Source organism: Canis aureus, chromosome 31, assembly GCF_053574225.1.
Source record: "Canis aureus isolate CA01 chromosome 31, VMU_Caureus_v.1.0, whole genome shotgun sequence".
NCBI lineage: Eukaryota > Metazoa > Chordata > Mammalia > Carnivora > Canidae > Canis > Canis aureus.
In genome coordinates this window covers 29075793-29087749 of record NC_135641.1, presented here as the reverse complement: position 1 = coordinate 29087749, position 11957 = coordinate 29075793, and the positions used below count along the sequence as shown (strand labels likewise).

Sequence of the window (11957 nt, the reverse complement as noted above, 5' to 3'; positions counted from 1 at the left end):
TCTTCTTGCCCATGGCAAACCTTCTGCCCCGTGTCTTTCTACACGTCGGTTAAGAGGAGCGTGTTAGACTGTTTGGCAAGGGAGGGGTTCATCTCTCTCTCTCTGTCATCCCACATGCACATGCATGTATTATAAATGGATAGAAGAGTGAAGAAACCAGCCTCACACGTATAGGAGGGACCTTGAAACTTGTGATGAACACAGGGACCTCCGTCTTCACGTATCTAGTGGTCCCGGGGGACCAAGTTTATCACCTACCGTTTCCTTCTCAGCTGTGCCAGTCTCTAACTGTAGAAGCTGAAAATTCTGTTTACTGAGTGCCTACTGTGTGCCAAGCATGTACACCATCCATCTTCCAAGACCTGAGAGGAACGTACGTATCACCCTCAGTTTGCAGAAGAGGAAACCAAGCCTGTGAGATTTCCTTACACCCCTGGTAGGTGGCAGTGTTGGAGGCTGTCTCCAAATTATGGTGGTTTCAGCCTGAAACCACTACTTGGTGCCCACCATCGCAGAATCAGACGTCCAAAGAAGGCAACAGAATGACAGACAGCACTGGAAGGGATCTCAACATTGAGTTCGTGTACTTCTTACTCTGGTACTGAGGGGGGTGCTGAGATACAGTTCATGGGAAGAAGAGTCCACACATTCATGAGACATGGATGGAAATCGCAGTCATTATCTGAGGCTGCCCATTAAATACCAACCAGCCCGTTCTTGGCTGGTGGGAATGCCACATGGTATAGCCATGTTGGGGAACAGTGTGATACTTTGTAAGAAAGTCAGACACATCCACTGAACAAATGGCACAGCCATCACACTCCTGCTCTTGAGTTTCTGTGTGAGAGAAATGGAGTGTGTGCACATAAAGACCCATACACAAATGTTTGCAACAGTTTTACTCTTAATAGCAAAAAACTAGAAACAAGCCAAGTGGGGGTCAGCTATTGAGTGGATAAACAAAGTGTCATATCGATACAATGGATGGCAATAAGAAGGCACAAGCTATTGATTTGTTGAATTCAATCATATGGATGAATCTTAAAAGTCTCACACTAAGTGAGAGGAGCCAGCGTGAAAGGCTACATGCTCTGTCATTTCTGTGCCAATCAGGAAATGGCAAAACCATAGGGACAGAGATTAGGTCAGAAATGCCTGGGGCCTAGGAAGAGGATTGACTGCAAAAGGGGCCTGAGGAAATTTTGGGGGGGCGATGGAAATCTTCTGTGTCTAAATTGTGGCTATAGTTATAAATCTGTAAGCCTTTGTCAAACTCATCATGCTGTATCAAGTAGATGACTTTTATTGTCTATACGTTATACCTCAGTAAACACGATTTTACGAAAATATATCAGCCAGTCCCAACCCACAATTTTCCAGGTGGGAAAACATGATCCAGATGAAGAAATGACTTGCTACAGCAGATGAGAGTTGGGAATACAGGTTTCTCGGCCCCAGTCCTGAGGCAGCAGCGAGCTGAAACCTTGGCCTCCTATCTTAAGCCTCAGCATGTTCTAGGGAGGCCAGGAGGGCTCATCCCCAGCTCTTGCTGCCACACTGTGATTTTTAAAAAGTCACCATCTACTGTGCAACCGTTGACCTGCAGGTTGGCTACAGGGCTCCTCATTAGAAAAAAAAAAAAAGAGTAAATTCACATATAGCCAGAATCCAAGAATATAAAACTCCCAGCAGTAAACCTCTATGTAAATATTCCATTCCACCTTTTTTGGGAAAAGGGGGAAACCGGCAAAACATGATACTGATTTGGAATCATGCCTTGTAGGACATCACCACCAGTCAGTCCAAAAGAACAACAAAATCCTAGAGATGCACACCCACATCTTGTTGCAGAAAGCAGGTACGATTTGGAGTGAAGCCAAACCCAGTTTTAGTTACTAAATCTTTTCCTTCCTGACTTCATGTCCTTGGGTAGCCACTTAACTTCTCTGTCTGCAAGACAGTGACCATAATTCCCACCTCACAGTGCTTTTATGACGTGTAAATCAGAGATTGGGAAATAGAATTCCTAGCCTGAGTGTGATAGATTTCTCTAGTACATTCATCACTGGGCCATGTGCTTTACATACATTATCTGAACCCGTAACAGCCACGATCCCCATTGTGGAGGTGATCAGCTGACGTAGATCATCTGCCAGCAATTATACCTCCTGGCCAGAACCACCGGGCTGTGTGTAGATCTCAGTAAATGATGGTGGATCTGAATTGAGCCCTGTTTATGAAGTAATTGGGCAGGGAAATTGGGAAGAAGTGAAATTCTGCTTTTAGTTTGACAGAAAGCATTGTTATTATTTGCCTTTTAAGAAAGAATAGGAAAACAATTGAGGCCTAAATGAATGAGCGCCAAACTCCCAGTTGAAGAGAAGTTGTCTTCCCTGGTCTCATCTTCACTTCGCGTCCTCTCAGTGTCCAGGAACCCAGGAGACCTTGTGCTATTTAGGGCCCAACTAAACCCAGAGAGCCAGGGAGACTTTCCCTCTACCGCTCAGCAGGGTGACCCTCTGCAGACCTTCTCCGGACGCTCACTCAAACCCTGCCTGCCTTCTGGGCTGTAAGAGGCTGATGACTTAAGAGTAACTGAACAGGGTTGATTTTATCAAACTTGTTTTTCTCCTTTCAGAGCTGGAATAATATACCAAGTGCGTTTTCTATATTCATTTAAAAATCTTAGTCTGGGGATCCCTGGGTGGCTCAGCGGTTTGGCACCTGCCTTTGGCCCAGGGCGCGATCCTGGAGTCCCGGGATCGAGTCCCGCATCAGGCTCCCTACGTGGAGCCTGCTTCTCCCTCTGCCTGTGTCTCTGCCTCTGTGTGTGTGTGTCTCTCATGAATAAATAAATAAAATCTTAAAAAAAATAAAAATCTTAGTCTGTCACACAGCCAGTATCAGCCTAGATTTACAGAACACCAACTAGTTTTAAAAACCCAAGACAACTAGCAAAGTACCAACTATCAAACTTAACAAAGACCAGTGAGTTGGATGTTTGAATTCCTCCTTTAAGTGCTACTTGTGCCTGGACTCAATTTTCTTTTTCTAACCGTTGCCTTCCAGTGTGACGTGGCCAGTTAGCCCTAGTGCATCCTCTCGAGAGTGGTGTTCTGTTGAAAGGTGTACTGTTTGCGTGTCATGGGATATTACACACAAAGGGCAGAATTTGAGCTGAAAGTAAGCATACTGGATTCCAGTATATGGACAATATGATCAATATTAAGTCTGTACGTGGGGTGAGAAACACAGGGTATTTTTAGGTACCGTAGATTTCTCTACTACCCAGGGCAGAATTGTCTTCCTAAATGGTTAGGAGCCCAAGGACCGGAGGAACTATCGTCAAAGCTGGTGGTCAAAGTGGGAGACCATAAAGACAGGATCCCAACACCAGTCCAGAGCTGTTTGCACTAGCCCACACCACATTCCCTTTGTGTTGGTTATTTAATAAATTCATTTCACAACCCGTAGAGCACAGTAGGAAACAATGCAATTACTGAACCATAGGAACACAGCTGCCAACATCTTGTTGATTCAGAATTGTCCAAACACTCCATGTGGGGGCGGGATTGATGCAATTTGCTGGTTCAACAGTTGACATTGATAAATTGGAGTTTCATTTCCTCAGCCTTCTGTTGGAGGTGCTAATGAGCACTGAAAGGCTGGAGAAACACAGGAGGGAGACAAGGGAAAATCTTGCCTGATCTACATACTAAGTAATTGAGCCTGCGTGATGTGGACTTGACACTGCTAGGTACGAGGTGGACTCACTGAAGGCACTAATGAAGGCCAAATAAAATTAGCGCCGTGAACATTTTTTTAATTATTTAGGTTCCACTTGCAGATTGTGTGGGCTGGCATCCTCATTTATTGGAGAGGATGTTTGCTTTTCCTAATACTCTTTTGCATGTTTCCTGAAATATTCTTTTATATTTCAGGGGGCACTATGCCAAGATTCCTTGGCTTCTGGAAAATGAGGGGGTTGGACCAGATGATCTCTGAGGTCCCTTCCACGCTCCATTTTTTTACTTCCTTGGCAAGAGAATTTGCCCGAAATGAATTGCATTCCCCTACACACACATTTATCCAGGTCTCTGTTTTCCCATTCATTTTCTTTTTCATTCAGGAAGCATTTGGTATGCTTACTGTGTGCCAGTTACTGTGCTAGGAACTAGTAATAAAGTGGGAGGTAGGCCAGGGCACCACTAAGCCCCTTCTCTCATGAGCTTGTATTGTAACAGGGAGACAGTAAGTAAATAGAGCAGGTCGGGGACCTGCTGGGGGTGCACACAGCAGTATCTAAGCACACAGGAGTGTTCCTAAGCCAGACATCTTGGCGGAAAGCTATTCGGAGCATGTAGTATCTTAAGTTACCCCTTGAAACAAGAAGGTGAAGTTTGGGAGGAAGAACTGTTTAGATGGACTTTCTCCTGTGTCCCTCCCAGTACTTTTTTTGAGCATCTTTTCTGTATTTAGCTTCTAGAAGGGGATCATGAGAATGTCATAAAACACTGGCTTGGCTTGATATGGGAACACAAAGTAGGGAGAAAAAGGAATGATTTTTGGAGAAGGGATGGCAACGGTTAACAAAGTGGTAATGTTTTTAAGAGATTAAAAATTAAAAAAAGAAAAACAAAAATTCTAAATGACAGTCTTAAAAATATTTTATAATTTCTTCCTTACATGAAGTCTATGTATGACAATTTGGTCACATCTTTATAGACATCAGCTATTTTAATCAGATTGTTAGAGCTGAAAATCCTTTGGAAGTTGTCTCTTCTCATTTTATACACAAGGCAATTAATGTCCAGTTAAGTTAATGGGTCTTTTAGCAGAAATAGCTTTAGAAGTCACCCCACATAGCCAAACCACCTTCTTTTTTTCAAAGGTTAACTCAAGATATTACCTCTCCTGGGAAGCTTTCTCCCACACTCTTTCCCACTTTGCTAACAAACTCCAATTGTAAACTTTCCCTCATAATTTTTGCCAAGTTATAATTGAAGCTTATTACACCTCCTGACATTCTTTAGGAATTTATTTTTTCTTCTTTAATCCAACAAATGTTCATTGAACTTTTACAGCAAGGGCCTTAGGTACTAGGGAACATTGTACTTGTGTGGAGCAAGTTGATGTGATTTTGTAGGATGAAATCTGAAGTTCTTCCTTTGAGATTTAAGTCCCTCAGTGATCTGACCCTATTCTTACTGTCCAGGGTTCTCTTGATGAAGCTGGGTGTACTGCCAACACAAGGCATTACTACTTGTACTCCCAGAGTTCCCACAGAAACAAATTCCTACAGAACATATATCAGCATAGAGAGGAGATACAGTGATTTTTTTTCTTTTTGGCGCCCAAGATCAATATAGGTTGTCTGTGGGACACCCTTCTAGTAGAAATATTTCTGTTACTATTTCCATGATTTTTATATTTTCTCATCCCTTTACTCTGTTAATTTATTCAAAACCAGAAATCAATTTGAATAAAATGGATTGGGCTGAGTCCTGGACTTTCGAAATTAGCCTTTGACATATATAAATTTGTATTATCTTGAAGTCCACGCCAGGCATGAATAATCTTCTTTCTTCTTTTGAGCTCTTAGAAGAGAAGATTTATCTTGGAGAAAAGCATTTCGTTGAGCTGTGAGTAGATGCATTCAGGCATCTCCAGCTGCAAGTCATTTTAGAGATTATCAGACATTTATTTACTCCATGTTTTTAAATCAATCTGGATCCTTTTTTTTTTTTTTTGGTATGGCATTAATTAATATTAAAGCTGTTCTAAGCAGAATTTCATTGCAGGTAATCTTGATTTTATTTTCAGTGTGCTCGGTTAAGGCCACCTATAAATAAACCAGAGCTCAGAATATTCAGTGTGAAAATAATATGCATAAAAATGCAGATTTCACTTTGAACAACTACTATACTAGCTCATAAAATGTGTCAAAAATCTATCATATTATCATATTCTATTTAGTAGAAACTATAGAAGTCGAATGTCAGCTGATCATTGGCATTAGTATGTTAGTTAGGCTGTCCTGTACAGGATTTATATTTGTACGCTTGTAGCACATTTCAACACCTCTGTGTGGTAGTACCTGACCCTTAAACCAGGGTATCAGAGCACTGGTTGAAGAATTTGGAAACCTTGATCTACCCATGTCTCTGGATTTCACTAGCTTCGTGAGTTTCCTCTGCAGCCGTGCCTCTTTGGCATTCGGTTCTCATGAACGTCAAATGAAGTGGTTAGACTAGAAGATCTAGGTACCAATGCACTTTTGAGGTGGGGTGAATACAAGCGATGGAATGTTTCTTTCCATTTTGCACGCACAGAAGGAAAAGAAGCCATGAAGGATAACGAGGAGTCACCAGCTCAGTGGGATTGGCCAGGCTCCTTCAGATGGCTCAGTGCTCTTCATCTCTTTGGACCTCATGCTGCCCTCACAGCCACCCTGGTAACACCTACTCACCTACCAGGGATTGTACTTTGTTGTTTACAAAGCTTGGTCATTTGCATTTGCTTTTAACGTTTGTTAGGATAACTCTAGATGGGTCTTTAAAAGTGTGAGAGTAATAAAGTTCATTGGCAAAATCGCATTTTAATAGTCCACCATGCAATCAAAATTGGGGTCCTGTATACCGTTTCTATTCAGTCTTATTTGGGGAAGAAACCAATAATTAAAGTGAAGCAGTGGAAGCCACTCTCCAGCATATCACGGGCTCTTCTTTTCAACTACATTTAAAAATAGCTTCCTATTAAGAATGAAGAATTTAAGCAGATTCCCCACTCCTTATACTGTTGAGCTTGTTTAGGGCATGTGTAATTAGCATCCCCTGGCTTGCTACTAATGATGTCTCTTGGTAGCCTCACATTTAGCAATATGACAAGTATGTATTTATTTGTTTAGAATTGAATTACATATTTCAGGTGAACACATCCCAAGTCGTGCCTCAGTTCACAAGTGCCATGTTAACTCCATTTGCAGCGGAGCTGTAATGCTAGTGTGACTGGCTTGTGTTTGGGGAGTGGGAGTCGGAGCCACAGAGAGAGAGGGAGAGAAGGGAGCAGTTTTGAAATCGACAGGTGTCATCTCCCCGACAGGTGTCATCTCCCCGGCACCACCTGTTGCAGCCTCTGGGTCTCTAACTTCTGTCCAGGGCACCTTCATGTCTTACCATGGCCCTTTGTCAATCTACAAATCACTCGGTCCCCTCTGAACCAGAACGCCCAGTCCTGCAGGCAGGTGTTCTCAACCTCAGTGAGAAGGTTGTGCTCTGATTGAACACGTGCGTGCTAGGGAGTAAATGGGGATTCAAGCCTTAACTCCCAAGGAGCAATTTTCCATTTTCTTGTGACAATGACCTTAATTGGTAGAATTTCTGGTAAGAGGAGAGGGAAAAAATAGGAATTTTGGCCTGAAAGTCTGTCTCCAGGTTCAGTTTTCCGTGTCTCCCCTTAGCTTTCCTGGCTTTCTGGACCCCCTGGTGTGAAAGCTTTGGTTACTCAGCCCTCTCCCCGGGCAGTAGCAGAGATGTGTTGTGAGGAGCTAGAGGAATGGGGAAGGCAGATGTGGATAGTCATTACCACTTACCGTGATGACGTCTGTGAGTTAATTTTGTCTTCTAAGCCATGTACCTGTGTTCAAAGATCAGATCTACAGACTGTGTAACTCTGGGCAATTATTTAAAGTCAGAGCATCCATTTCCTCTCACTACCCAGGGGCAGCACAAAGATTAATACGGAAACAACCTTTGGCCCGAAGTAGATGCTCAGGAAATGGGTTATGTTATTAGGAGGCCAGGGGTGGTTACACAGTGGCATTAGCAATATCTGAAAGGCAGCCTCATTGGAGAAATTTCACATAAGTGATGTGCATGTTGTTATTTGAAGGATGCCTGCTGTCAGAGACTCTTCTGATTGTTTTAAATAGATTTCTGGGAACGGAAAACAGGTGGTGAAGCTGCATGCCAGGCAGGTAGCCCAGGGCTGGCACTCCCAGGAGGGGGGGCCTGTGGGGCCGAGCAGAGCAGCCCAGGGCAGAGTGCCAGAGGGGGGCTCACCCCCAGCCCGAGCAGCTCCCCTGGGACCACACACTGTCATCGGCAGGCCTGCCTCATCTACTGAAGCGACAGTCAGTCCTGGAAGGAGAAAGTGACAGATCGTTCGTTGCCCAGAGACGGCTTGAAAGTCCTGGGCCTGCTGTTTTCTCTCCGAGTGCTCTGAAGAAACTCCCTCACCCATCTTTTCCCTGCAACACAGCGACTCACCTCTAGACTTTGAAGGGACTTTGGGAAGGTCTGAAATTACCTTTTGGGTTGTTGGGAGTTGTTGCTGCAGGTTTATTAAAGATGTATTCTCTTCCATTCTGCTTAAGTTATATCAGCACTTAGAGTGTCTTTGTTGCCTTTTTGTTTCCATGCGTTCCTTAGTAGTCCTGAATTTTCAAGAAATCACTGGTCTGGAGGGTCTGTATTTGTCCTGACTTGTATGGGGGGCGGGGCGTGTGCTTTACACCTGCTCCCTCTCTGCCTTGCTACAGATTCACTTTTCATACATCACTTGGGAACACAGCACTGTGCTTCTGTCTGGACCCCTGAGAGTCAGAAAGAGCAGTAAAGATGGTCTAGTCTGAGCACCTCACTTGGTCGTGAGGACATGGTGCAGAGAGGAGAAGTGATGTCCAAGTAGAGTGCAGCATCTCTGGAGCATCAGGTGTCTGTCCTGCTTTGCACTTGGAGATCTTCTGGGATCCATGGCTTCTCTTCTCCCTGGAGCACTGGCTGCAGGGCTGGAGGGTCTGCTCTGCTTGCTGCCTGCACGTCTGCAAGCACCTGACCAGCCTAGCAGGGTCTGCAAAGGCGTAGAAATAGTCAAATGAGCGAGTAAAGTTGGCAAAAAGTGAAGTCTTTTTTAGACAGCTTTAGAATGATTAGAGCAGGGAATTGGGAGCCCCCCCTCCCCCCCAGCAGCATTCTGTATAGAGTAGATCTTTTGTAAGCACTGATTTATTTTCCTGCTGAAGGCCAGCCCCAGGCAGAATTGGGGAATAGCCAGCTGGATATGATGCAGGGATTTTCAAACCTTCTTTCCCTCTCTTTTAAAGCTGCAGTGCTCTGAAACTTCAAATAGAGGCAGCACAGGAAGCCCAGTGTGTAAAACAGGTAAACTGGTGGTCGAAGTGGGGGTGAGAGGCCCCTGGGGCGCATTTGGGGTGTATGGGGCTTCCCCACCCCGCTCACCCACTCCAACCTCCTGTCCTTCTGGACTCCCCAGTAGGCCTGGCCCCATGCTCACTTTGGAAGCCACCATTGCAGCAAACAGCCAGTGAGTGTTTGCAACTCAGGCAGCCCCACTGTTGGTCACTGTTGGCAAATCCTTTAACTACTGAGCCCGATATTTCTTTTCTTGTAAATTGAGTGTAACGCATCAGACGGAAAGATTTTTTTTCATGTAAATATGGAGATAACTATCTACCTGGTTCATACCAGAGACTCTGTAAATGTTGATTCCCATCTCTCTTTTTACCTCTTTTTGCCTTCCCCTTGTTTATGCTGCTTTCCCTTAGATGTGCCCTCCCTCCTCTGAAACCCAGAGGCCTCTGGCACTTGTACTTGCCAGACACGCTCAGCTCTCCAGGAAAACTGAGTCACTTATATTCTAGTGGCAGCTCAGGGCAGCTCTCTTGTCCCCAGGAGCTTTTCCTTTGGCACTTCTATATTCTAACAGGACCGCTCCATCCCTGCCTCTCTGATTTTCAGTTAGTTGAGAGCTGGGCAAGTAATTGACAGGCAGGGGAATGGTATAGAGGGACTTGGTAATCCTTCCTTTCTTACAAACAGCAGTCTGCCTTCTACTCCTGATTGAGTACTAGTCTAGACACTTATGTAACAATGCAGTTACAGAATAAGGAAGATTCCTTAAAATCCTTGCATGCTGCACAATTGCGTTCTAAAAGTGACAGGGGTTGTGTGCAGATCACTCAAAACCTATTTGACTTTGTAACCAGGGTATTAACAAAAGCACTAGCAATACTGAAAAATAAATAGCACTCCAAGGTAGGACTTTATCTTGGAAAAAAAAAAAAGGTTGAAGGTGGCTCGACGAAGAGCCACTTTTTCTCCTTTTTAGAAAAAGGAGAGAGTTGTTGAATTTTGGAGACAAAGGTAAAATGCACTAAAATCAGAGAAAATAATAATCAAAAGACAAGGATTACCATGACAGCTCACATTCCAGTCTGAGTGAAGAGGAACGTGAACATCATTCTCTCCGCGGGATACTACATTCTGCTGTGTTGGAGCATGTTTTGTTTAGTGGCTGTTCCTTTTGTACAAAATATTAACATTCTTGGGAAATTGCATATGAACTGAACGCTACTTTCATTGTGCTGACATAATGCCAGTCCTGTACAAGCTCGTTCATGTTACAGTGACACATTCTGTAAACAAACCGACTGTTCTAGGTCTCAGTCGTCTAAACCCTAGGCAGTGAACTCAGAGACAGAGATGATGAGTAAGACTCCTCCCTGTCCTCCAAGACCTAATGATCTTGTGTGGGACACGGAAGTGAACTCAAATAGCTGTAATACCAGGCACACCATAAATCACATGAAATTTCCTCTCAGATGAGTCAAAAGGCTGAGAGAGAACAAAGAAAGAATATGTCTGATGGTGGGGAGTGAGGAGGCAAAAGCCTGTAGAAGGAGTAGGACTGGCAGGGTTTCACCAGGCAGAAAGAAGAGAATGAGCAAAGGCTTGGGAGCCAGAAAGCACAGGACATATTTGGGGGACTGGTATGGTTTGGGGGAGGCTGGAGTCACTGAGGAACATAAAGGAACAGTAGGACGAGGTTGAAATAGAGGTTGGCCTCTGAATATAGGAGGCCTTGACAGGGATGGGGGCAACATCAGAGAATTTTGAGCGAGTGAATGATGTGCTTAGAGCTGTCCCATAAGAAACTCCTTTTGGCAGGTCCTGGTCCTGCTGGGTGATGGTACTGGGGAGTAGGACCCAATTAGAGGTATTGCAGTGGTCCCTGTGAGAGAGGTGAGGGCCCGAGCTCCACAGTGACAATGACACACCGTGGCAGTGGGATGTATGGGGAGGGCGTGACACGAGACATTTTAGAGCAGAATCTCAAGCATTTATCAACCTGAGTGGATGGTATAGGGCTCTGGTGGTACCTGTCCCATAGCGATGCTTACTGTGTTGTAACGATAGCTAACAGAGAGCCTGATTCTGGAATGTTGGAGAGCCCATGCTGAGGGCTGACAGGGGCTAGGGCACACCTGAGTTCTGTGACTGGTTAACACTGAAGTGTTGGCCAAGCTTGTGCCTCTCAGGTCCCTGCTGGGTGATCCATGCATGCCCGCAGTTCTGGAAGGGGAGATAATGTTCCCTATATTGGGACCTGGTCATGTTCTGACCATAGAACCATGTGTTTTAGATTTGAAAGACCTCAGAGATCTTCTTTAAATCCTTTGCTGGATAGAGAACTATGGCCCAGAAAGGTCAAGTGTGTATCCAGAGTGGGTCAGAGACTGAGGCCAGAATAGAACCTAGGACTTGCTACTCACTAATTTTTAGAAAACCTCTTAAGTGGCTGTGTATTAGCATTTTCCAGGGAAACAGAACCAATAGAATAGAACAGGAGATTTATTATGAGGAATTGGCTCATGCGTTTATGGAGGCTGAGAAGTCCCACTGCCTGTCGCCGACAAGCCATAGTGATTGTGATTTGTGGTGTGATTTGCAATTTGCTCGAAGGCCTGAGAATGAGAGTAGGGGGCTGTGATGTAAATCCCAGTTCCCCAGTTCGAGGGTGGGAAAAGATGAGATGAGATGCCTCAGCATGAACAGTGAGGCAGAAAAAAGGGGCAAACTCCTCCTTCCTCCACGTTTGTTAGTTTGTTTGTGTCCACCCACACTGGAAAAGGCAGTCTGCTTTACCAGAGCCCAGTT

At 44.5% G+C, this 11957-nt stretch overlaps 1 protein-coding gene across 3 annotated transcripts in view; it reads left to right on the top strand.

Moving 5' to 3' along the window:
• MB21D2 (Mab-21 domain containing 2) overlaps nt 1-11957 on the top strand; it is a 108078-nt gene that overhangs the window by 75163 nt on the left and 20958 nt on the right. The window lies entirely within an intron of this gene.